Source organism: Condylura cristata, unplaced genomic scaffold (assembly GCF_000260355.1).
Source record: "Condylura cristata isolate star-nosed mole 26May11 unplaced genomic scaffold, ConCri1.0 scaffold00011, whole genome shotgun sequence".
Lineage (NCBI taxonomy): Eukaryota > Metazoa > Chordata > Mammalia > Eulipotyphla > Talpidae > Condylura > Condylura cristata.
This window is the reverse complement of record NW_004567112.1, coordinates 30,629,616-30,650,422: the sequence shown is the minus strand read 5'-3', so window position 1 is coordinate 30,650,422 and position 20,807 is coordinate 30,629,616. Positions and strand designations below refer to the sequence as shown.

At 38.1% G+C, this 20,807-nt stretch overlaps 1 protein-coding gene across 2 annotated transcripts in view; it reads left to right on the top strand.

Moving 5' to 3' along the window:
* The window catches only part of NRG3 (neuregulin 3), an 845,535-nt gene that overhangs the window by 446,528 nt on the left and 378,200 nt on the right, over nt 1–20,807 (top strand). The gene's annotated exons all lie outside the window — the stretch shown is intronic.

Genomic DNA, 20,807 nt, shown 5'->3' with positions numbered 1-20,807 from the left:
ATATTTATTTATTTATTTACTTTTCCTACCCACTTCTCTCAGCCCTAGCCAAACATGTGTAGATGGGTTAGCATACACACATGCACACATACAATCATAAGCAATTTGCTATCATGGGTTAGCATACACACACACACATACAATCATAAACAATTTGCTATCAAGGAATTATCTCATGTTTGTATTCCATATAACAACAAAGAGAGATGAATGCTTTCTGAATAGATCAAATTTACAATAGGTTGAAGTTTGCAAAAACTTGATTGAACTTTGAAGATGTCCTTATGTTGAGAGAGCTTAAGGTCCTTCCATATGTGATTCTCTAATGGATGGGAAATTGTTAGTGAATAGCAGAAACCTCCAAGGACTTTCTGCTATGCAAAAATGAAATGGCTGATTTTCTGTACACATTCCTGTATACCACCACTTAGTACTAGACATATACTCCCTTTAAATAGGTTCAATTCTGAGTTTTATTGATGCTAAAGTAGACTTTATTTGAGGAATAAACAATTGATCATGTTGATTACATTTCCTTTTGCCCCCAAAGGAGGAAGTATTTAAATGTGGTTTATTTTCCCTAAGAAATTTCCCCAAGAAATGTTCGCCTGTAACAAATGTAGAGCTGAAGTATGATTCCAGTCCACACTTGGGGGTTTCAAGACATTTGAACATAATTCACTTTCTGAATACACACACACACACACACACACACACGAATGTCTGTAAATGCCCAGTATCCTCTCTGAAAGTATAGTGTCTGTCCTGAAAGTCAGCTGTCAAGTCATAACTTATTTAGTTGTTCATTTACATATATTTTTGAACACCCTATCTAGAACAAAGATTGTAGGACACAGGATATCTGTGAAGAGAGAGGAGAGGGGAGAGAGGCAGAGACAGAGAGAGATGTTGATTGAAGTTTTTCTGAGAAGACAATAACTCCACAACTCAGCTTCATTATGCAGAGATGATGCTTGCTAGAAATGAATTTGGAAAGCGGATTAGTAGTTTTTGTGTTTTGTTTGATTTGTTTAGATCAGTAGGTCAAATGACTAGAAAAAATTACAGCGGGAACTGTAGTTTGATGTAAGTTTAAACATATTATGTTTCTCCCTAGTGATGTGAAAAGAAATGCTTTAGAACACGGCAAATTCTCTGAACTCTTACAGTAAAGAGGCCTACCTGCGCTTTGGGACTAAATATATTTATTGTTTGAACAATTAGTGTGGATTTAATTTGGTCAGTGCAAATTATTTACTACCAAGTTCTAGTTTGACACTTTTCTTTTGGTAACTCTTATTTAACACAACGTAGTCACAATGTAATAGCAGACTATAAAGTAATCTTAAGGTGCTCTGCCACAGCTGAGAACTTTGTTTCCCATGGTCACTATTGGTACAAGAGGTAACTGGGTTTATCTTCATGTTTTCTCAATGTTCAACTTAGCATTATCTTTAAATTGATAACAAAGGTGTTTTTTTTTCCTATTATCCATATCTTCTATATTAGCTACACAGCTACTGATGAGCTCTTTTTTCTTGAAATAACAACAAAAATTCTTATAATAGTAAGCAGTGTAGACCAGGCAATTTTCTAAGGACTATAAACAATTTAATTTATATAGATCTTAGGAACAACCTAGAGGAGACTGAAGTTATTATCCCCATTTTATAGATAAGTAACTGAGATGCAGACCATTTAAATAACTTGTACAGATGACTCAAATAATCGGAGTTGACATCTAGATTTGAACCTGAACAGTCTTGCTTCAGAGTCCATATTCCTAGCAGTTATATGTCATGTCTTGGTTGAATTAGTATATACTTGATCCTAGGAGGGCCCTAGCACAATTTATTTGGCTGTCAAATATTTAAAGAAATGAAGAATCACCTGTGCTTGTGAAAAGTAGGGTGAATTCATGTAGGCAAATATTAACATTAGAAAATTTACCTGATAAAGGCAAACAGTTTAGCAAAACCCAGGAGTGATGGCTTGGGGAGCTGGGGTGTTTATTTCTCATTTTATAAAATAAAGCAGCCAACGTTTGTTTGCCTCAACAAGTAGTTTGTTTAGCTTCTCAGAGGAATAGCAGCAGATGTAAATGAAATCAATAAAACTACTGAATAATCTTAACAAGTGATGTATATCAGCTTTCCTCTGTGTGCCCCAGCTTGTCTATTTTATTTCAGGATACCACATACATGATTTTTCTTTTGGACTTCTGAACTATATAGTGCTTTAGCAATATATGCATTTTGAAAGGCTGCCCCAAGAGGCAACATTATTCGAATTATACCTTGATTGCATGGTGATGTTGGCTTACTCCTACTTGGCTGATTGTGTTTGAAGAATTCCATCCAGGATAAAAGAAGAAAAAATGGTAGGGGGCTCCTTAATGGTTCAAGAGGTTAAGTCTCAGCACTGTTAAGCTAACTGCAGCCAATGTAGCATGAGTTTGATTCCAGGCAGGGGGCACGGAGTGACCCACATGGCTCAGCTGACCTCTCCTGTTCTTGCTCACTGCTTCCCTCCGCAGTGTATTTCAGTGGATCTACCTGTTCTTTTCTCCACTCTGTCTCTAGTGAATCCTCTCACCCCCATACTTCTAGCATGTACACCAATTCTTGTATGCATAAATACATACATCTTTTAAAAAATGTAATTTAGAGTGTCTTATATGTTTTACAATTCAGAACAAAAAATGTCAGCCTTATGGACTGTCTCAGTGGGTAAGTATGGTATACAACTTTACTCAGTATCCAGCATGGCATCATCTAGTGTTTTGTTCTCCAGACCTGTGAATATCTCCAGATTTAAGATGTTTTGCAAAACCAGAATTGTCATCCTTGCTGATGTCTAATAATCCTATTTATGACCCAACCATGGTGGAAGTGATTATTAGTATTCACAGCCTTATTCTATAAACTCGTAATGGTGTGTTTCATTGTTTGTGGTGTTAGCCTTGGGCTGTTAGACATAATTCTGTTTATGGCTATGAAGTCAGGCTGTCCATCCAGAACATGATGGATTTTATATTCCGTACATTTGCTGAATCAGCTGGGTTTGTGCCGTGAATACCACATGCTCATTTGCAGAACTCAATGTGCTTCTAAGTGAACATCTATTGGCTTTGACTTGTACTGTTTAAAACACACTTTATTTCATTTTCCTCAGTTAAATTTATCCTATATTGCTTATGTTATCTGTATCTTGTACTTTACAAGTTGAAATTCCAATTTTTTTTTTCTTGCCATGGTATAATATCTGTGTGTAAATGCTTTTTTTCACTTTGGATCATGAAATCTGAACAACCATCTTATCCATCCATTGAGAAACTGAAATAACACATTTTACATAAATCTGGATCAAAATGAGTTCATAATTAGTTATTCTTCCCTGTGGGATATTTATCTTCAATACTTAGAGTTCTATAACCCTTTTAATAAGCAGTTGTATTAGCTATGGTACTATATTCAAGAACCAGATTCCTTCTGTCTCAACCATATTTATCATGTAGCTCTCAGATCTCAATGTCAACATCCATTGGAGAATGGGAAGAAGAAAGTGTGGGTTTTCCATTCCTTCTACTCAGATTCCACTGGTCAGAAGTTGGGCTCCTGTGACCCTTGTTATTGTAGAATTTCTGAGAAACTTAGTTATTATCTTGGCATTTGTTCAAGCAGAAATGCTATCCTTTGGTAGAATAGAATGAATCTTTCCTAGAAAACCATATCTACTAGGCTGTGTAATATTGGGGAGCCCCTTTTGCCCTCAGTTTATCATATTTTAAATGAATAAAGAGCGATTATTTCAGATTATTGTCACTAGATGGAGTCACAAGCACTTCAGCATTATAATAATAGTAGTTGTTAATCATATTAGTGTAAAATGGAATCTTTTATTTTATCCTAGCCTAGAGAATAGAATACTGAGAATCTAAGTTATTTGATATGCAAGGTATCTTTATTTTCAGAATTGTCCTTTCCTAGCATTACTCACTCATTTATTCCCAGGTTATGCTCACTCAGCTCATGGACTCAAGTAGTACAGATAAGTTAGAAGAGCCCTAGCAAATCAGGGTCATTGGTCATCATACTTACAAGACAGTATTCATCCTAGGATAGTCTTCTAATACCATTGCACTACCTTTAAATGCTTAAAAAAATACAAATCAAAGAAAATACATAAGTTGAACATGACAAAAAATGTTCTCCAATAGAAATAGTTTTATGTGGATTTTAAACAATGGTCAACATGAAAATCACCCTTTTCTGTACTATGAAAATGAATACAGAAAAGATAGTGCATTGCTTCAAAGCATGGGAATTTGAGTTCAGAGAAACCTAGCTTGAAATATGCTCTAGCCAGTTGTGAGAATCTTATGAAGCTGCTCCATACCATTTCCCCACTTATTTATTCAAAATGAGTAGGTTATTAACTCAAGTAATTTTTATTAGTTGAACTTGACAATATTGTCTCTGCAGGGTAGGATTACTCTAGGGATTTTGCTACCTGATATTTATATATTATATTCTTGCAATCAAAATGTTATAGAATTCTAAAGTCACATGCCCATTAGTAATAAAATGCGGACTAGAACTCAGGACTGTCTGAACCCTAAGCTAATTCTCATAATCATTATACTTCATTGCCTTTTTAGGTTTGGAATGTAATTGGCCCTTAGTAATTGCTCAATAAATCACAGTGATTACTGCTATCACTCACATCTCTGCCCAGGGCAATGGCTGCTTGGTAGTGGGTATTCTTTCCCAGATGATCTAGTCATCAGGTCTGAACAATTCCTGTAATGCTAATAGGGCACTGATGATTCAATACCCTCTGCGATCTTAGTTCTTCTGGAAATCTGTCTTCAATGACTTCCCATAATGGGGATGTTCAAGGAAATGTGATGGCATAGATAAGCATAACAAGCTAAGTGCTACATCATGTCCTTCAACTGTAGTTATTATTTCTATCCATTTATTTTTTTTCCTTTTCTGATTATGAAGTTTGATTTATGAGCTATCTCCCTTTTAAAATGTATAAGGAATAAAGCAAAACAGACAAAAATATTTTGGGATCATAGAATGGAAAATAGTGCATGTTATACAAATATTCAAAAATTAAAAAAAAGGAAACTAGTGCTGCAAAGTTGTAGATCATGGAAATAAAATACCAAACCTGAAGTATAAGATACAGTGTTATTAAACCAGTGTCCTCAATCAATGAGGAAAGGATCAGGCACTTGCTATATATCATGTAACTATTCAAATGGTAAAAGTTACCTCTTTTCATCTCACAGCATTCAGGAAACACAATTTCAGAGAGATTAAACATTTAAATGAAAAAAAAAAGAGTAACTACAAAAGAAACAAAAAACACAGGTGAATATCTCTTTGACCTCAGGGAGGGAAATTGGTAAATTAAACAAAAACAAAAAAAAGCAATAACAGGCAGCATAGAGCCAAATTGTGTATTTGGGCAATTAAATGCCTAAAAAAAATCTGTAAGTCAAGAAGAAATGTGTTAAACACAATTAAAAAGCAAATATTAAACTAGAGTAAACATTTGCAACATATTCTTTACTTAATTTTCATAATACTCCTGTGAGGGAGATAATATTATTTTCCTTTAAGCATAAGGCAATTGAGAACGACACACTAAGTAATTTAGAAACTTGCCAGTCAGTTGTTTAATGACTGGAGGGACTGGAATTTGAATCCTTGATAACTGAATTCTGAATGCTCTTCACCTCATACTCAGCCTCTTGAAATAAGTAATAGCTATAGGTAGCTGGCATCAACTTTTTTTCCCTCCGATGAGCAGCCTTTACTTTTCACATGGTAAAATTTTAGAATTTCTGCTCAAATTTTCTCCTCATATCATAGCAAAATAGCTCAATATTTAGAATGAAAGATATAATGCCAGTAAATGGAAAGAACAACAACAACAACACAATTAGAAATACCATATTGCCTGCTATATACTGAAGGTTCCTCCTTTCCTGATACTTGGCCTTTCTCAGGTATGGCCAGCCCCAGGGACCAACAAAATCTAACATATGTCCTAGCAGTTCCCTGCACCCCTATCCCACCTGACAACAGTTTCAGTGTGTGATAAAAGGTATCATTTCTTCTTTCTAAAATAACTTCAGCCATCATGGAAAACTAGTTAAGTTGTAAGACTTTGTATAGTATTGCTATCCCTTTGTACTCAATCTCCAAGAGAAGTAATCTGTCCTTATAAATATATCTGTGCATTTAGTAAAAGCAAGGCTCACCAGACTGCCATTCTCTGTTCACCAGTATGATTCCAATAGTTCTTCTGGTAGACCTGTTCTCAGCTGTGTCTCCAGAACTTAGCACCTAGCTTAGAACCATTCTGACATAACCTGAGTCCTTGCCATGATTTGTTGGGGTCTGGGCTCTTGTTTCCCAAGTTTCACAAAAGCCTCTTCTCTCCCATTTAAATACCCTGTGTAGAGACCAATACTGTCTGTGTGCCATGTTGATTTATTTCTCAGGATGTCTACAGAGTCCTTGGAATTTAGCCTCTGTTCCACTAGTGGATCCCTATTAGAGCAACTACTTGATTCTAAGGCCTAACATCTACTACAGAAAGAATATCAAACACACCAACTCCAGCTCCTGCTCGTTACAATTCTCTGGGAATGCCACTTCACTCAGGCCCCAAACCATAGTGTCCATGAATAAAAGTTACTCTTAGTGCTTGAAACCCCTCGATCCTAACAGATTATTTTCAAAGGGGAGCAGTTCTTGTTTTTATAAGCTCATGCCTATGGTTGTCAAGGAGTGTGAGGCTGAATGGAAGAGACAAAGATTAACTTTAGAAAGTGCCAGAGGAGTTTAAGAATGGAAAGGTCATTGTTTCCTTTACATAGGGGGAGAGGATTTTCTTCTCGTTTCTTCCCAAATAACATGGGGATAGGCCCCCCCACCACTGTTTTTGATACTACCCATTCTAATTTTCTCTAGAAGCTCTCACTTTTTCTTTCTGTCCTCCATGCCAGTTTTTTCTTTAAAGCAGAAATAATAGTAGTACTGACCTCAAATTATATTTTAAAGACTGAATTATTAGACTATTAAATCATGAAGATCTTTGTAGAGTAAAATGAATAAGGGCAGCAACTTAGGAAATTAGGGTCCTGACTTTATTATTTGATTTGTATAACCTTTGGTGAATCACTTACCCTCTCTGTGACTTGTATTCTGTAAAATAAGGAAAACAATGGTCATTTTAAAGGTTATAAATAATGACTTACACATTATATCTGTAACTTGCATGGCAGTCTCCCACATAATAACTAATGAATACATGCAAGCTATTGATCATATGATGAATATAATTACTCACCATAACTGTTCCTCCCTTTGCCTTAATAGTGCTACTTTATTTACTCCATTTTGTTCCTCTTTCCTACATGCAGTTTTCTATTCTTATTGGGAGAGGCTGAGCTGAGTGATGAAATTTGGAGACAGTTCATATTTTCTGGATCTGTGTGTTGCAGGGCCATGAGTGGTAGAGAATGTGTTGGAGAGCAGGTAAGACACCTGGCTGAGCTAGCTGGTCTGGAAGAGCAAAAAGTCTCACTGTTGTGGGCTTAGTAGTGCTCTGTAGCCCTTCTGTCTGGTCTAAGGGGCCATGCTGTGGGGACTGCAATGGGGGGGGCACTCCTCTCTGGGAGGAGCCCACTGTCCTCTGTCATGCCCATCCTTTAAACTATCCTCATCTTTCTGAAATTGGGAGTGCTCCTTTCTCTCTCTGGCATACAGATTGTCTACTGTTTATCTGTGCTATCTTCCATATGTCTCTGAAGTGTTTGAAAGCCATGATTCTGTGTGTGTGCTCTTGGGTACTGGTTTATAACATTCATCCCACTGCTACTCAGTCCTCTCCTCTGGGATTTATTCTCAGTTTCCTGTTCAAGTTCACCTTTCTGTGGTCTGTTTCATTGAATATTTTCGTTATAGCACTTGTCACATCCACTAACCACGGTTTTGAATCAATTTTATGGAATGTAGCTTCTATAGATTGAGTCATATGAAATTTATTTTGGGGTATCTTTGATACAGTATATTTGACTATTTCACATTACTTGAACCAGTATGTATTTACCTATTCCATTAAACTATTAGTTACATGTAAAAGAACAGGGATAACTTATTTTTCATAACACTACGCATTGTGTCTGGTCCATAATTAATACTTGAATAATATAAACTGAATAACTAAGGTGTAGGAAATGGCTTTATATACTACAAAGCCTCATTGAAATAGAGGAGTTTGCTGCTACAAAAGAATTGAACATATCATAGTATGGTCGATTTAAGATATGAGATATATTTAGAGTTTGAGTTGGAGATGAAGAAAGGGGAATGTTAACGTGAAATTTGCATTATGTAAAGTAAAATATTTTCTTGACTCTTCAGATGTAATTTAGGGGTACCCTTGTGTCATGCCCATCCTTTGATTTATTTATTTGTGCATACAGAACTGGGGTACAGGCCAGGGGTGCAGGGTTGGTGAGAGGATTCACCAGAGACAGAGTGGGGAACAGAACAGACCAACTGACAAGGTATACTGCTGAGGGGAGCAGCGGGCAGGTCAGGAGAGGTCTGCCCCGCCATGTGGTCACTTCTGGGGCAGGTGGGGTTTGAACTCATGTTGAAGTGGCTTTAGCTTCTTAGTGCTGTGCTTTAACCCACTGCACCAACAGGGAGAGCCAGCTGATAACATTTTAAAGAATATTTTTTCCCTACTTGTAGTCTTGTTTCAGTACTTTTATTTGTTTTACATGTTGATGCTCCAAAAGAGAGATTTGTTTAGGATTTGTATTTTTGTTTTGTTTTTACATCTGTTGTCATGATAGATGTTGCAGAGCCATCTGACTGAAGGATTTCATAAGGGAAATGTTCTAGTGAGACTAGTAGGCAGTACCCTGGCAGCAATGATGTAATGGAAGGTCAGAACTGGAAGTTGGAAAGCCAAGGAGGAAATGATGCTCATCAATGATGAGTCCTGCACTTGGATCATGAAATTGGGAACTGAACTGAGGAGATGTACTGAAAGACAGAGAGTTTGTTTCATTGGAGGGAACAAGGCTGGGTAAGGGAAGTCTAAGCCAATAGGGAATTATTGGGGAGACTGTGGATAGAAATCCCTCTCCTTGCTGTAGGTGCTTTATGTAGTTAGCTCTGCAGTGAGCCAGGACATCTGATGTTGAGTATATTGAGGGGGAGGTCTCACTCTAAGTTCTCATGCTGATCTTTGCAAGCTGCCTAAACTAAATACTACCTTTTGTTTTGTTTTCTTATTTAATTGGCATGGAACTTGTTACTCATGGAAGTTGCTTGAATGGCTAGGATATGAAAAGAAAACAAGAGAGCGATAGGGCTGGCCTTGAAACTAGAATATCTACATTCTTCAAGCTGTTCGTCTTTATCTGTCCACATTTGAGAAAGTCCTACTGGAGTTGATAGATACCAGCATCCCAGACATTTTTGGTCTCCTTAGGTTTGAGCATATTCATAAATTAACTAGTGAACACAACTTTTAAGATTTTAATTAATTATTAACTGACTTAACTCCGAGCATTTCTTGCTCTTGCTTTGAATTTTTAGACAGATGGCAGGCAGTTATTTCCTCAGCCTTGTCATCTATTCACATGTCAGCTGAAATATCAAGAATAGACTTCCAGAGGGGTCATAATTCATTATAATTAGTCTTCTTTGATCACTTGTCCTTTGTCCTAAGTACAGTAGCAACATTTAATTGTGACTGCAGTATTTGTCAAGAACAGCATCTAAATTGCTTTCTCTCCATAAAGTCCAAGGGCACTACTGATATGGGACAGTTTCATTCCAAATTCCCTTTTTAAAGAAATACTAACCGGTGGAAGAACTAGAATTAAAGGTTTGTATTGTTAACAATGCCATGAGCAGGCCCTGCCTGGTGGCAGCACATTAAAGCGCATCAATAAGAAGCTTCCTGTAGCAGCTGCATCCCGAGTTCCATTCCCTAAGATGACCCAGTGACGCAGTGGACCTCTCCTGTCTTGTCCACTGCACCCTCAGCAGTGTACTTTGTCAATCACCCTATTCTGTTCCCTCTGTCTCTGGTGAATCCTCTCATCACCCCTGCCGCTATGGCCAGTACCTCATTTCTGTATGCATAAATAAATAAATCTTAAAAAAAAATAATCAATGCCATGAGCATGTAGAGAGAGAAGGAACCAACATTAAATAAGGACCTAACGCTTGACAATTTAGTGACTCAATATTTCTTGATCTATCTCCAATCCCAAGGCTGAAAATGGGTTAACCAGTCATCATGTGGCAGAGCCCTCAGGAGCAAAATCCCTCATCTGCTTCATTCAGCTTATGCATGTACACCAGTTAAGTCAGCTGTACCCTCAGTGTGTAGATTCATTTGCCAAATCAAGTCTGACAGTAAAAGGGAATAGATGTTCTTATATCTCTGGGTGAAAGTTGGAAAGGGTAAGCATGAGAGGTGACTCTGAAAGGGACAGATGCCTAGTTGTGTGTTGTTGCAAATTAATTCCCTATTCTGCTCATGAGAAATATGCTATATAGTAAAGTAATAATAGTATCTTATGCTTACAGTGTGATTTAGACTCTGGCCTGCCCCCCCCCCCAGTTCTTGTATGCACAAAATGAATAAATCTTAAAAAAAAAAAAGTTCAAGTATGACTTAACTGTGAAATCATTATCCTAACTTGCCTGAGTCTTGTGAATTGGGTGGTAAAAGAAAAGGGTTTAATTCCAGTGGACATATAAGGGAAATGATGCTTAGACGGTGCCCCTGCCATTGAGGGTCAGATAATTTTTAAATCATCACACTCTAAAAAGTAGATATACAATCCCTCCAATATAAGATCCAAGCAGAGGAGAAACATATATGAAAAATTAGGCTCAAAAATGTTTCTTAGAAGCTGACATTCACCTCTGAGACATATGGTTAGGGTTTGCTTCTTTTCACTTTTCGGTTTTTGACACTAAGTGATAATTATAGAGCCTGAGAAGCACCCAGTGCATTTGCAGGAGCTAATTGACTCGATGGAGGGAAGGATGATTGTGCAGCGGAATCCAAACTACCAATTAAATGAGAAGGAATCCACATGCACATGATATCCAGGATATTTATATCACTGGGAACTTAAAGAGCCAGCATTCCCTGCTGTTGTGGACATAGCCTGTAACAAGAGACCTGGCTCCAGGCTGGTCAGGATGAGGTCTCAGTCCCTCCAAGACCACAGCCTGGGCTGGGAAGCCCACCTGCGCAGCAGCCACCCAGCCATGAGAGTGTCCTAGACGCTCTGCTTCTCTAGGCTAAATGCGAAAACTTGGCAAATGAAGAGATTAGATTCAATGCACAATGAGAGAGGAAATCAGGCAAGAAGGAGCTTCATCAATCAATTAGTTGTCAGGAGATGGGGCTTAGAATAGAGAAGTAGTGCTGACATTTGTCTCCTATGTTGGTGCTTACAGCTTATGTCCCTTACAGAAGAAAACACTGAAGAAGCAGGCATATTACCCTCTACCTACAGAGGGTTTTTGTGTGCCCAGAATACTAGAGGAACCAGGACATCTAGGTTTCTGACTCCTGTTCATAGTGCCACTGGCCACCTTCCCTGATGGGGGTGTTGGCAAGTGTTCTAAGTTATATGTTATTGATTGTCCTGGAAATTATTTTTTCAAAATGTTGTCTTCTAAAGAGCATCTCTACTGTGGTACACAGGAGTGACTGCAAGGCTAGCAATAATAGAACCATTAACTGAGTAGCAACACAGGCACAAAGTAACAGCCATCCTAGGGTCTCAGTTAGGCTCTGGCTGATGCAGAGAAGGGGCACATTTGTAGGTGATTTCTAGTTCACTGATTTGTTGTCAAGTTAAGAATTTCCCTCTGGGATGTCTCAAGTCAGTCACTATGTGATTGAAAAAAATTTTCCAAGCCAGGATTCCAAGTGGGCCAGTTTCTCAAGGGAAGAAAGGACTTGTCCTCATGAGCTAGCTCCATTGAGTAGATTCCTTTATGTTCCCTAACAGTTTAACTTCACTGGCTTCTCAGCTCTGTGTCCAGTGTTTCTGTATCACCGACTGGCTGAAGGCTGTAGCCTTGGGTACCCAAGGCTAAATGGCAGTTAGCAGGCCCAGTTGGGTTATGTTTCTAAATAGGCCTCATATTAACAACAGAAGTTAAATGGTTTTTGGTACAGAAGTAGAGTCACATTATGTAGGAGGACTAGGGAGCTACAGGACCTGTCTAGGGGGTTAGGGAGAACACCAACATCATATGGATCCTTTAAGAAAGGTAATTTCAACTTTCCTCTTGCTATTGGTATTGAGCTGTCATTTTAGTATTACTGATAGAATTTCTAGATTTTTTTAAAAGTGTATACCACTGTAGAGATGCTCTTTAGAAGACAACATTTTGAAAAAATAATTTCATTGCTATATCTGATATCATTGCTATAAATAATCATTGTTATATCTAAGTCATACAGGTTGTGGAAATAAGAGTATTTAATAGACACACTCAGACATGCTGTTACTACTCAGAGTACACAAGGTGCTTCTTATGCTTTTCAATGTAGGAGGTTTCAATAAGAGGCTTAACCTACACACTAAGATGTACAAATTCCTCTGGTTGTAACTAGCTTGACAAAGGTTAAATGAACCAGAGAATAGCTGAGGGAGAAAAGCCAGGGCCTAGACACAGACTGCTTCTAAAAGGAAACAGGGAGTATAGGCAAGAAACTGGAAGAAAATAGACAGACAGAAGGCTGCCTATAGAACAGTGATGGATGAATAATCACCCTGGGCTGCAGACCAGAGGCCCTTGGATTTAATCCTGGATTTTGGAAACCAGGGGAGGGTGGAGGTTCAGGCATATCCTTGAGAAGTCTGACAAAAAGGTGCTTCTGGAAAGATGGTCAGTCTGGGAGGCCTAAAGTCACAGGAAGAAACATGACATGCTCTCAACCTGGAAGGAATGAAAACTTGAGCAGGGTTTTGAGGCACCATTTTAGGCTCAGGACTCGGGAGCTCTTTATTAGAGCCTCCCACACAATAAGGAAATCAGGACCATAAAGGGGAGAAGGAATGATGTTGGGCTGTAGGATTCTTGGGTTCTAGTACATTGATGAAGGAATGTTGACTGCAAGCCTTCAAGCTGAGAAAGGCCAGATAAAATGATGGCTGAGAAGAGCTTTAGGTATATGCAAATTGGAAAGTCCATAGATTGACTTTGTAAAGCTTCCATCAGCTTATCAAAAATAGGGCCTCTTACACATTTTTTTTTCTCCCTACCCTCAAGATAAGATCAGTTGAGATAGCATGACAGGTGTAGGACCCTGGCAAACAATAAAACCTTGTACTTTATTGCAGCATTTAGTCTTTGATTGTAGAATAGTTGGTATGTTTTGAGCTCACTAAATGATATCTATTCAAACATTATTATAGCAAGAACAATTCTGAGATATAAATGTATATTTATGCATTTATGCATAACCCTTTTCAAGCTTACAGGTTCTGGGCCTCCTGACCTGTAAGATGCCTTTGTTACTAAGTTTATCTTCTCCATGTTGCCAAACTCATGATGAAGATCTAAGAGGCAGATCACCTCTGAGGGAAATGGGAGGTGTTTTCTCTTGATCCTGAAGTAATGTTCAGTCCTGGAAAGGAGAAGAAAGGTTATGGGTCTTATTCAACAGGGAACTTGTATATCATTCTTGAAGAATACTAGAAAGGTATCTTGTCTTCAGAGTGGAGAATCTACATAAAGAATCTATAACAAGGAACCCCAGCACCTTGTGAACAGTAAGGGAACAGGAGGACAGGGGCACTAGAATAGTCTCTGGTAACCTATGGGAATTGGTACCACGTGGCTGATAAGCCAGTGCACCATGCTACATGAAACTCTAGAGTTTCTACCATTGAATTTAGGAGCATGCTGAAAGAAAGCATTTCATCTCAATGATGAATAGTTAGATTTTCTGTCTTCCTTGTCAGCAGAGGATATTTGGAGTTAAATTCAAATTGATTTCAAGGAAACAAATAAAACTACTCATCTGTGCTCATATGTGTGTATGTCATGCCTTTTTTTATATATAATCGTTTATTTTTACATCATTTTGTACTTTTTTTTTCATCTCAATTGTAATCCCTGTGGGTTTCCCATCACCAAGTCACCCATGTGCCATCACCATAGTCCAGTGCACTTCCCTCCTCCCACCGTTTTTGATCCCATTCCCCACACAAATTCCCCACAAAATGTCTCTGGTATATGGCTGTCCATTATTCTTATTATTTTCTCGCCTGGTCCATTACACTCCTGCTATGAGTGAAACCATTCGGTATTTTTTTTTTTTCTTTCTTTCTGGCTTATCTCACTAAGCATGATCTTTTCCAGCTCCATCCAAGATGCTGCAAAAGACATGTTTTTTTGTTTGTTTGTTTTGTTTTTGGTTGCTGAGTAATATTCCATTGTGTATATGCACCGCATCTTTCTAATCCAGTCATCTACTTTTGGGCATTTGGGCTGCTTTGCCATGCCTTTTATGTAATTGTTGCGTGATCATATAACTGCCAAGGGAAATGAGGATGAATAACTTCCCAGCTGCTCATGTCTCCAGCATATTACTTAGGCAATAACATTTCATCCTGAGAGTAACCTCTGACTTTAGTCTACTTTGTGTAGACAGGAAATCTGAGCTAAATTATAGCTAATTTATTTTGGGCCAGAATTTGTGGATGATCTCAGAACTGTGTTTTGACCCAGGTTGCACAATTCCTAGACTCAGTCTCCCACCAACACATTGCACTTGGTACCCTGAGGAAGAGGATACAGATGCAGTACTCCTCCCTTCAGGGGGAGAGTTAGCTGATGGCAGTAGGTTTAATAACTGCAAACTGTGTTGCAAAATAGTTCTTTTGAATTTTTATCTATATTTGGGAACTTCATAAAAAGTAAACCATCAGCTGAATTGTTGAAGAAAATGTAGTTATATTTTAGAGACCTTTAGTATGTCCTAGAATTATTTTGTTTTGAAAAGTAGATATTTTCACCGCCCTACTACCCGTTTTTAATGTTAGCATAGAGAATTTCTATGGATATGTTGGCATTGCCCAGGAGACAAGTGATACAAAAAGACCTGACAGATTTACCCTAGGCAGAGAGTTATGTGAGGAGGGTGCTGAATTATAGCCAGGAATAGAATGAACTGCAGGTGTCACAGGTACAAGGAAATGTCTCACCGAGTATTAGCTGACATTTTACATCCATTCTATCCAGTTTAATCTTCAGCATAACTAAAGAGTAGTAGGTATTTTGGTCACCTTTATCTTGGTGGAACTGTAAGGGTATCGGGAAGGGTGATGAGAGAAAGATTGAAAGATTGAGCTTATCTATACATTGAAGTCAATGTTAGAGGATGTGGGGAAAAAAAAGAAAAGCAAAACTCCTGACTTTTTGATCTGAACAAGGTTTCTTATGGCTCAGGAGACAAGCAAATTCAGTCCATCAATCCTTATCATTTTTGTCAAATAAATAAACATATCTGCTACTCATCACAACACGTTAAGCCAATGATATTCACGTGCCCTGTTGAGATCTTTTTCACTTTTGCTTTTCAAAATTGGTACTTTCCTCCCTGACTCCTCCACTGCCCTCCTCTCCCCTCAGAATTGGTACTTCCTTCCCTCTGTGATATTCCTCTCCTCTCCCTTCCTCACTTTCCTTCTTTTGTTGCTGCATATCTTTATGAAACACCTGTGTATAACAGCTACTGAGATAATTACCAGGAAGATAGCTGTTATCAGACAGAAAGTGATCACACTGGTGTGATGAAATTGGGGTCCATAGAGTATGTCAAGGAAGGATCCACAGAACCAGAAATATTTCAAACAGATCTTAAAATGTAAGTAACATTTTAAGAGGCAATGACTGCTGTTTTTTGGGGGTAGGTAGGTAATTCCTGATTAGGGAAGGGAGTGACAAATTTTGAGAGAGACACTGATTTCAGAATGTGATGACTTGTGGAAGTAGAGGGTGTGGACTCTGAGTGCGTCAAAGTCGGGCTGTTTTTTCTGCCTGTTTAGTAGGTACCAGGCCTAGAAACTTCCTCAGTGTGTGAGAAGCGTAACCAACTTGGGCATAGGGCATATGTTTATGTGTGCCTGAATGTACTTTAGTTCATGATGCTGAATTAATGCGGTATTATGATAAGATATTGAGAGAGAGAGAAATGTAGAGAATTTATAGTGACTTTCAACAAGTCTTTTCCCTTAAAAAAATTGCTTATGAAAGAGGCTACTTAGTAAAATATTTTTTAATGGGTTATCAAAAATTTCCATTTTATATGGAAATTCCCCTTTGGGTATCCCTGTCCAAATAATGTTCATTTCTACTTGACTAATTCATTTAGGAGGACAACACACACCTCAGGGGAGACATTTAACATCTTTCTTCAGAAGGACTCCTGTGTGTGGTAATGAAAACCAAGCATGTTTTTCCCTCCTCTTCTTTCTCTCCCCATTATCTCAGATAACAGGAATTAATTAGCATCCTGCAGTCTTTTTACTTTAAACTACTTGGAGAGACAGATATACTTAATGATTATTTTGTAGTTTTTTTTTATTCTTGAATGTACTAGAGCTGCTTCCAGAATCTCTTGAATAACTCAAGCCAGGGATAGGAGCCTTTTTCTGGGTAAATATCTACTTTTTACTAAGGGAAGGGGTGTGATTCAGGCATTCTGGAGAAGTGATGCTAATTTTCTTCTGAATCAATTCATACTACCTGATGCAATTTCCAGAACCAGTTCTCTAACAAAACAGTGTACCAACCATAGGATGTCAGTAAAATCAGGATGGGTTTTATGTGGACACATTCAAATATTGATACACTTTCTAAAGCAATGCTTCTTGTTCAGCCAAGAAAAATAATGATGACATGTATGGTGCTGGATGATGTGATGTCTGGGCACATAGATGTGCCTTTTTATAGTGTCTAATTCATCAAAATAAGATTGAGTGCCTATCCAGAGCCAGACTTTGAGCTGTGTATTATATGAAGAAAGGAAATTTAGAGGGAGAAAGGACTAATAAGAAAAGTGGGAGGTAAACAAATTATAAAGTAAAATGTAGCCAATATTGTGCAGAAAGCATTCAATGTAATAGGGGTGAGAAAATCCATTTTTCAGTTTTCAAGTGTGAAGAAATGAGTGGCATCAGCAAGATTCCCCCATGGAAATTTTACATTTTTATTTTATTTTATTTTATTTTACAAAAACAATTAGTAACTGATTAAACTAACTTCATAGAAATTCTGGAAATCAGACAGATATTTACAGCAACCAAGTGAGTACTGTAAGGAAATACCACATTTGAAATGGTAGGAAATTCTGTGGTGTTTTACTTACCATTGCCCCATCCACATCCTGCATACAGTGGGGAACAGTTCAGAGGAAATGGAGGTTCAATCTCCAGCTCCCTTTTGCACACCAGAGAGACTCTGTGGACTAAGGGACGAACCAGACATTAAATTTTTCTCTGATGCGGAGGAGGGATGGCAAATCTGGATAGCAGAATGGACAGCAGAATCTGACTATAAAATCACAGAAGAGAGCAGGGGTGGGGTTAGGGAAGGCCATGGCACATGAAGTTGATGTTTAAAAGGTCCCTGGAAGGCAGCTGTATGATACCTTTATATGGAGATCTATGAGCACTGAGGACCAGAGTCCTCAGAGTGAATGAGGATTCTAGGGAGGAGTCTAGGAAGGAGACCATAAACTGGGTTGGCGGACTGAGGCAGAAGAGTTTAGATCCATATAAAGAACAGAAGGTGGACATCTCTGATAGTTTCACGAACAAAGATGGGGCAGGCTAGGTTCCATGGACGGAGTATGGTCAAGGCATTAAGATAAGAATTTTCTCAAACTTCAGCATCCATTCATTGTCAACATACAGTGTGTGTTTTCTCATATATGATTAAGGGTTTAACATATGATCACAAAAATTCATTAGCTGTGTTATGTCATTTCCCTTTTTCCATTTATAAACTGCCTACTATGAGTCAGAACAAGTATCTTAATCTAAAAACATGAGCTCATGCCCTCAACCACTCATGCTATGTGGAATTAATTGAGTGTAATACAGAGCATGGAGTTATTTAGGTCACATTTTAAAGGGCTGACCTTCAGATTGTGGTGTTTATAGGTCATGTGCAACCTTTAACACTTTTAGCAGCAAGAGATGAGAATAGAAACTGCTCTGGGAAGAGTATTTGACAACACAAACAGGAAATAAATTGGTTAAAGGCAAGGCTAACACCAGGGAGGCAAGTTAGGGGGTGGGGAGAAATAAAGCCTAAAGTAAGATGAGGGGGTCACAAAAGGGGTGTTGCAATGACCTGAAAAGCTTTGAGAAAGTTCAATCAATTGAATTTAGCTGTTGATTATTCACTGATGCGGGGCACAGACTGGTAGGGTTTACAGTGACTGAGGCATCTGAAACTGTGCTGAGGCAAAGAACTCAGTGATGGAAAAAGGGTTAAGGAAAGGAATTCTTCTGAGTTACTTAGAATTAAATGCAGAGATCCATCATCGAATCTCCTTTAGGATTTAAAGAATACAATTTTTTTTAAAGATTTATTTATTCTTTCATACAGAACTGGGGTACAGGCCAGAGATGCGGAGGGTGAGAGGATCCACCAGAGACAGAGTGGGGAGCACAACAGGCAGATCGACGAAGTACACTGCTGAGGGGAGCAGCAGGCAGGTCAGGAGAGGTCTGCTGTGCCATGTGGATCTCCGGGCAGGAGGGGATCGAATCCATGCGGAAGTGGCTTAAGCTTCTTGGTGCTGTGCTTTAACCTGCTGTGCCGCCAGGGAGGGCCTGAAGAATATATTTTTAAGATGCATCCTTGTTTAGAAAGTAATAAACTGAATCTCAGGTAGCTCTGTCCCACCATTGCCACTGAGATCTCTAATACAGGATGCAATGACTTCTGTTAACAGGGCTGATTTCGATGTTCAGCCTTTGCATGGCTGTGCCAGTCATTGAGATCAGACTGTGTGCTGACTTGTTTCTTGGAAATTAGTTTGAAGTCCTTTAGACTTATTATGTCCTTTTATGTGTCATACCAATGTAAACGTGGAAATAATTAAAAACAATAGGAAAGATCCTCCTGATCTTTTTTAGTATCCTTTTATGTAGGAAATAATTGTTTTGGTGAAGTGGATTACATTTCAATATTCAGTCAGGCTTCTTTTGTTATTACTTTCGACTTTTTATCTGCTTTTAAATTACCTTACCTATTTCAAAAGCATAGTGCAGTTCTCTTGTGTTTCTTTTTCTAGTAAAAAGAAGACAGTGTAGAAAGGCTCATGGCAGAAAGCTACTATCTAATTTAGTATCCTTAGATAACTGATAGTTTTAAAGAAATAGTCCTTTGAAATTAATATAGAATAATGTAATAGTGTGGAAGAAAGCATGGAAGTTGGAGTCAAACTGACTTGGCTTTCAGTACAGGTGGTGTCACTTAAGAGCTATTCAACTTTGGGAATTGAATTTACTCATCAGACCCAGTTTCTTTGTGTGAAATCTACAAATATTAATACCTCTGGTTCAAGGTGATTATGAAGGTTAAATTGTATGTGTGTATGTATATATATGTGTGTGTGTATGTGTGTGTGTGTGTATATATATAGATATAGATAGATATATAAATATAGATATAGATATATAAAGAGTCTGCTATTCTAAAAGAGGTGTTTCAGTCCTGACCTGAAAGAAGTGCCTAATTTTTTTTTTTGAGATCCATCTACTATGAGAAATGAAAGAATTCAAACACAAAAGACCACATATTGTGTAGTCCCTCTCCTATGAAAGCTCAAGAATGAGCATATGGATAGAAATGAACAAGGATGTTAGTGGCTGCCTGCAACTGGAAGGTAGGATGCAGAGTGCCTGTTTATGGTACATAGCTTTGGAAGGAGGGTGATGATAATATGCTAAAATGAGATAATGGTGGCTATTGCACCATTCTGTAAATACACTAAAAACCATTAAGTTGTACACTTTCATCAGGGAAATTTAATGTATAATTATATTGCAGTAAAGTCATTTAAAAATAAAAGGCATTTCTATTTGGTGACTTGAATATCCTAAGTAAAATATGCTATGCCTATGGGAAATATCATTTATGCCAGAAATTAAGGAGTAGATGGGAGGGAGACCCCTGATTGATTTCTTTTCCTCTATATTTCTGTCTTTATGTATTCTATTATCCATTATCATTTGTTAATAAATTCCCCAAATTATAATGGCTTATATATTTCTATTATGTATATTGTAGGTTGGTCTCTATGGACCTCCTGTTTGTTTCCTGTCTGATCCACTCAGCTTTTTTTTTTTTTTTTTCACCTTTGAGCCATGTGTCTTATTCTTTAAGCAACTGCTGTAATGGGACATGATGATCCTCATGGCTTAGGGAAAGTGAAGACTGTGTTCAACTTAGTCTAAAGTCTCTGCTCAGATATAGCATATGTCATACCTGTTCATGTAACATTGGCCAAACCAACTCACATGGTCTCTCCCAATGCCAGTGGGAGTAAATGTGCACCCCTTTCATGGAGATTATGGAACCCATCGCCAGTGTTGGAGGAAAACTGAACATTTTACTAGAACTTAACCTCTGTCATTGCCTTCAGTCCCTTCTACTCTCTTACCTTATAAGTGTTTACGTCATTCTCCTCTTTCTCAC